The 7,075-nt window shown below is 33.9% G+C and overlaps 1 long non-coding RNA gene across 1 annotated transcript; it reads left to right on the top strand.

Moving 5' to 3' along the window:
• The first annotated feature begins 257 nt into the window (after nt 1-257).
• LOC148300408 (uncharacterized) lies at nt 258-6,522 on the top strand. The gene is made up of 4 exons (XR_015838947.1): nt 258-529; nt 4,037-4,167; nt 4,985-5,126; nt 5,746-6,522. It is a non-coding gene; the product is annotated as an uncharacterized LOC148300408 (long non-coding RNA).
• Nucleotides 6,523-7,075: the final 553 nt, after the last annotated feature.

A 7,075-nucleotide genomic window follows, 5' to 3' on the forward strand; every position in this document is an offset into this window, starting at 1 on the left:
ATTTCTTAAGGTCGGTAAAAAAAAGTATTGTTTATTCATATTATGAAAAAAAAAATTTTCTAAATCATACTAAAATGATACACGAATTTCTTATTCACCATATAGTTTAGACAGTTATTTTTCCATGTAAATAATATTATGCTCACATCGTGGAAAAAAACCAAGTAGTGGGGGATGCATCGTGTGCAATTTTTTCAAATAAATACACCATGTCCTCTTCCATCGATCATTATTCGGTTTTGTATTTTCGCCGCGTTTATATTTTTACATCGAGTTAAAAAGGAGCCAAGTTCGCCGGGGTATTTGTGTTTTCGACGCCATCTCCGAGGGTCCCGCTGGACTAGCGCCATGCTGGGACCCTTGGAGGATTTATTCTGGATCGTTTGCACGATTCCTTGCTGCCACGAGAGATAAACGAAGTGATGTGAAGACGAAGTGATGTGAAGTGTTAACACCGAATGCCGGATGAAGCATCAAGCATCTCAACTAAAAGGCGGGCACACCATGCAACAGGGGAAACATATTCAACGTGAGTATGCTTGTATTTTGTATTATTGCTATCGCAAGATGGAGCGATGCCAACACGAGTGGCACAGGACCCTTCTACCCGGAATTTCTCAGCACTGGATTGTTTGGGGAGAGACCATCTAGGTTAACTGATATATATATATAGGAACGAACATCCTCAGTCAATCGGAATATAATCAAATAGTTTATTTGCTTATTATTTTAGGAATTTCTGTAATTACTTGTATGTTATATACTTCTTGTCCGTCTTATTCTTCATTACTTGGGGTTGTGACTCTTGTGGAAGTAATGACTCTTCTCCAGTTATCCCTTGTCTGCACTGCACGTAGCGAACCAACCACCGAGGTGCCTGCTGCTGCCTTTATTTGATCGGTCTATCGTGTAAGGGATATTCCTCTCCCTCTCTTCCCCTCCAGGCTACCAATCACAACCAGTCGTGAGAGGCTGTCCTCGTTGCTACGCGCAACTTGTCTAAAGAACTGGAGAATCCATCGGGTACAGAGAGTCAAGCCATCAAAGCGTAGTTCCTGGCGAATGGACTCGTTGGTGCGTATAGCTGTCCATGGAATTTGGAGGATGCGCCTCCAACACCACATTTCGAGAGCGTCAATTTTTCTCCTTTCTACTGCTTGTATGTAATATACAAGTAATTCAATTATAACATTCACCCATGTTTATGGTTAACACATTGGCTAACGTGTATGAGATCCCGGTTAATATTCCAAGGGGCTTTAAAATGAATTTAAGATATTTTTCACTCCAAAATATTTATTAAAATTTTCCATAGACCAGTAAACCCGAAGAGTAGGATTGGATTCTTCTAACCCTTATCTGCACTCTAATGGTGCATAGGGCACTGCATCGTATTGAAGCAGTGTTATTTTGATCGTTAAATACACGAAGGAAAGGTGATCAGCCTTCCGCTTCAGGTACCAGTCCAGGGTCATATTAAATAAATATTATTTCATTAATTGATTCGGCTGTCACTTTGTGGTAAAATCTATCCATTTTTAATTAATGTTTTACTTAGTTAACACCACTATTTCTTAAAATCTACTGTGACATGTGTTTCGACGCATTCCGCATCATTTTCAAACACCATATGTGAAGCTAATTCTAAATTTTAGAGTTGGGTCCTTGGGACGTTGAAGATTGAAGAGAGGGTAGTAGCTGTTTCTTACTTATTTTTATTTATTTTTTATTTTTTATTTCTTATCAGTGGGAACATAGACAATAGGGGGAAGGCTTTAGTCGTTGTCATACTGTTAATTATGGGTTTATTGTTATTTAAATTTTTATGAATTTCTATTGTTTCAAAATGTTGCAGTTTATGGCTTTTCGTAATAATTATCTTTAGGATTTCTACGTTATTGTGGTTAAATTTGTGATCATTATCTTTTAAATGGTTAGCGAATTCCGAAAAATTATTATTTCTCAAACATAATTCATGTTTCCTGATTCTTGTTTTGAATTTTCTGGAAGTCATACCAATATACGAACTTCCACAGTCGGAGTTTAATTTATATATGCCACTATTGTCTAATATATTTTCAGGATTACTTTGTGTTTTAAAAAATTTAGTTAAATTTTTTTTTGTGTAAAATGCTGGTTTTATATTATTCAGTAATTTTTTTGTTATTTTATATGATGTTTTATTTATGTAAATGATTATTTTCCAGTTGGTTTTTACTTTTTCATTTTACGTATCGGCTGAGTAGAGAAATGTTTTTGTTAAATTCTTTTTATTTTTACGCGCCAATATGGCGTCTATTATATTTGGTTGATAACTGTTATTGTAAGCAATTTGTTTAATTGTATTTATTTCTCTTTTAAACTTATTATCATGTAATGGGAATTGTAATGCACTATGGATCATGGATTTAGAGCTAGCTAGCTTATGATTAAGTGGATGGGCTGAACAAGAGGAAATTACAGTGTCTGTAGGTGTGGGCTTACGATATATGTACATCAAAAGTAATTTTTTTAAATCTATTATTTCTAAACTGAGATCTTGTAAATTGATTTATTTACCTCCGTTGTTTTCTACTATGGATAGTATTAAATCGTTAATTCCTTAATATATTTAATTTTTGTATATGTAATTTTTAAAGTTGATTCTTTTTTCAATTTGATCAATATATTTAACAATAAAATACAATTTATATTAGAAAATAACGGAGGTAAACAAATCAATTTCTTAGATCTCAGTTTGGAAATAATAGATTAAAAAATTACTTTTGATGTATTTCGTAAGCCCACACCTTCAGACACTGTAATTCCCTCTTGTTCAGCCCATCCACTTAATCATAAACTAGCTAGATTTAAATCCATGATCCATAGTGCACTACAATTCCCATTACAAGATAATAAGTTTAATCTAGAAATAAATATAATTAAACAAATAGCTAACAATAACGGTTATAAACAAAATATAATTGACGCGATATTGGCGCGTAAAAATAATTTAACAAAACATTTCTCTACTCAGCCGATACGTAAAATGAAAAAGTAAAAACCAACTGGAAAATAATCCTATTCATAAATGAAACATCACATAAAATAACTGAAAAATTCCCTAATAATATAAAACCATTATTTTAGACAAAAAATAATTTAACTAAAATTTTTATAATACAAAGTAATCCTGAAAATATATAAGACAATAGTGGCATATATAAATTAAACGGCGACCATGGAATTTTGTATATCAGTATGACATCCAGAAAATTCAAAACAAGAATCAGGGAACATGAATTATGTTTGAGAAATAATAATTTTTCGTAATTCGCTAACCATTTAATAGATAATGATCACAAATTTCACCACAATGACGAAGAAATCCTAATAATAACTCGACACTGGCTATAACACCCGAGAAGGGTGAAAAGCCATCAAAAAGAAGAAGAAGTAGAAATCCTAAAAATAATTAATACGAAAAGCCATGAACTGCAACGTTTTGGAACAATAGAAATTCATAAAAATATAAATAACAATAAACTCATAATTAACAATATGCCAATGACTAAAGCATCCCCCCTATTGTCTATGTTACCACAGATAAGAAAAAAAAAATAATAAAAGTAAGAAACAGCTACTACCCCCTCTTCAACCTTCAACCACCCAAAGACCCAGCTCTAAAATTTAGAATTAGCTTCACATACGGTGTTTGAAAATGATGCGGAATGCATCGAAACACGTTTCACTGTAGATTTTAAGAAATAATGGTATTTACTAAGTAAAACATTAATTAAAAATAAATAAATATTAGACTGAAAAATCACTAATATTTTTTTCGACCCTCTTAGGAATCGATCCCGGGACCTCCAGCATGGTAGCCTAGCACGCTAACCACTACACTATGTAGGCGGACGAAATTATTACTGGATTACCTTGCCTTTATAATACGAATGACTAAGTTAACATTACAATTGAAAACAATTTATCGATACAAGATAACTATGTATAGCATATGATAATTAATATATATATTACGACTTTTTGCTTTCAGCTGAACTACGGTGTCTTCCATTTAGAGACTAGCATTGCCGAAGATGATCTAAAAATTCTACCGTTCAGCGCCATAGGAATGTACACTCGGCCTCCATACCCTTAGTTTACTAGAAGAGCAAGCAAATAACGGTAAATATATTTTTTTATTTAAAAAAAACCGTATCCGCTCCTAATGTGGAGCATATAGAGTCCACAGCTGTGTCCAGGCTTTTCTGTCAGCTGCCAGCTCCTTTGTACCCTCCCAAGTTAGATCTTACGAGATTCTCTGCCGAGAACTGCCGACAAATTGTCAGCAGTGGTCGTCCTGGGCGGCGCGAACCTGATGCCTTGTAAAAGAGGCAAGCTTGATTAAGGCTCTCGGGGAGCATGCGGAGTACCTACGTGGCCAAGCCAAATGAATCGCCTTTTCTTGACGACAGTTGTGACCAAGATTTTCTGCGTCGTACGCCTTATTTCTTTGTTACCCGCAAAGTCAAACCACCGCACACCTAAAATTTTCAGACACCTGTTCTTAAAGCTAAGTATACGGCTGCTCTGGGCTCTTGTAAGGTGTCATGTTTCACAGTCGTATAGAATAGGAGCAATGCAGGCATTGCATAGGTGGCATTTGGTCTTCATCGAATATAGATTCGATCTCCGGACAGCCCTCATACTGTATATGCAGACCCTGCGAGTCCTAATCGCACTCCCAGTTCCTTTTAAAGGCTGCAATTTTCAGTTATGTACACTCCCAAGTACTTGGAACTCTCGATGCTTTCAACTCAACGAAATTATTTCTCACTCATATTATGTGCATATTTACAGTCCCCAACTTACAGTTGCGTTAGCTATTGCTGCTATTCAGTTTCCTATGCACCATTCGATGCAAGCTAGATTTAGAAAAAAGATGTAAAATTTCAATTGAGATCGACCGATCTTAAAATAAGTAATTTATTACTCTTTCCAGTTGGAGAAATCTACTATCCATTTGAAGACTTCCACTGTCATCAAGAATCTCCTTCAGTCAAGAAAATTCTTCAATCCAACGCTATTTGAGTGTACAATCAGCCTCCACAACTATAACTTACATGAAGAGCATGCGAATAGAGGTAATTTAAAATAAATAATGTAATTTTAGCCACATACATTTTGTGTATTCATAAGGATCAACATAGCGAGTGTTTTAGCCTAGAATTTTCACTCATGAATTGCATGAAATTATAGTAACTTTTAACATAAAGAATAAATTCACTCACGAGTAGGCATAGGCTATGAAACATATAAAGTTTAAGCCTGAGTAGGGAATGATAAGCGGTGTTGCATAAGTCGTAGTTAGATTTCAGAGTAACTTGGACGTTAGATAACACAAAAAAAAATAGGATCAACATAAAATGGATGGGAATTCATCAGGTAGTCCTCGGAATTATTTCTGACATCACATTTTAAATGTCCCTTTTCTTGGCTTCACTTTGTCGTTCCCTTGGACAAGTGACGTGGACCGAGTTGTAAATAGGGAAGGCAGTAGGGTTGGTTAAGGATAAGGCATAGTAGAACAAGGTCGCGTTTCTATATGGGACGCGAGCAACCCAGGGTAGACACTGCTCATATGGGAATGTACGCCTCTGCCTTGAATAGTCATTGTCTTCGCTCATACAAATAAAGAGAGTACAAAGATTTCGTTACATTTTTATAGTACACAGTATATTACATACTGATTTTTTTTTTCAGCGGGAGAATTTTGCCTAGTACTATCCACCTAGTACTGTCGTCAACTGCTTCATTCCAGTGCAATATGATAATATATTCATCATCTACGTAGTAACAACTATTGTTCAGCGATAAAGTGTTAATATTATAATACATCCAACCATCAAATATTAGAAATGTGTTGTATTTTCAATGCCACATGGGAATAAATCCGGCCACGGTGAAACACTGCTCATAAAAAAGATGTTGATTTATTAATTTGAAATACAATTTTTAAAGGTTTGGTATAAAAATATCTTTACAAATGGAATTAAATGATCGCAGTCAGTTTGTTGTGAAACTTAAAGTCAGTTTCGATCAAAAATGAGTACGCAATTTTCTATGCCGGTATTTTCCCCGTTTCGTATCGGTTTTTCGCGTTTAATTATTCAGAAGCGTTACACATCAACATTTAACAGCGCAAGATTCACCGGTTTGTAAATTTCACCCAGTTAAAGCGAGTATTTGAAATGACACCTCCGCTGAAACATAATAAATATGCAAATAGCTGCTAAACTGACTGATTTTGGTTTTGATTTTCTTCATGGAAAATCTTTACTCATTTATCTGGGCGTAAAATAAGTACCATTTATTCGTACAACGCAAATATTCCTTGTCAGTCGAAACTACTCTTTCGATCACATAATTTAATTCATGTCAAAACGACTTAAAATTTGAGGAAGTAAACTTTCTTACTAACATCTTTCTTCTTTTCTGCAATATTTTATCGTGATTCATATTTAACTTTTGAAGTTTTAAAAACTATACTTTTTGTAACACATTTAGTTTTTTTTAACACAGTAACACATTTATAACACATTTAGTTTTTTTTAGTTTAACTGCAACATCAGAGGTACAGTTTAAGTATAAAATCACCAATGAGCGGGATTTGTGGGGATGTTTAGTATATTAATATTTTTGCTCCGTTTTAAGTTTCGTGATAAATTGGATAAATCGGTTAGTGCGAGAACCAAAAAATTGTATGCCAACAATAAATCAGCATTTTTGTGAGTTGGATAGATATTAAGTTAATGAATAGATATTAGAATAAAAAAAATATTTACCAAAAATTACAATATTATTTTTACTGATGAGAAATATATGAATTAAATAATATTTACCAGAATTATAATGTTATAGCCGTTGAATTGATATTAGAATTAAATAATATTCACCAGAATTAACATACTATTATTACGTCGATGTTTTGTTTGAAAGTTCTCTAGCAGTACAGTAATTATTTTTAAATATAGAAATATGATGGTAACATGGTAACATTTATGTATATTAGAAATATTTGAGCAAACATAAG

This window comes from Brachycentrus maculatus, unplaced genomic scaffold, assembly GCF_059751285.1.
Source record: "Brachycentrus maculatus isolate JH-2025_06_01 unplaced genomic scaffold, ASM5975128v1 h1tg000727l, whole genome shotgun sequence".
Taxonomy (NCBI): domain Eukaryota; kingdom Metazoa; phylum Arthropoda; class Insecta; order Trichoptera; family Brachycentridae; genus Brachycentrus; species Brachycentrus maculatus.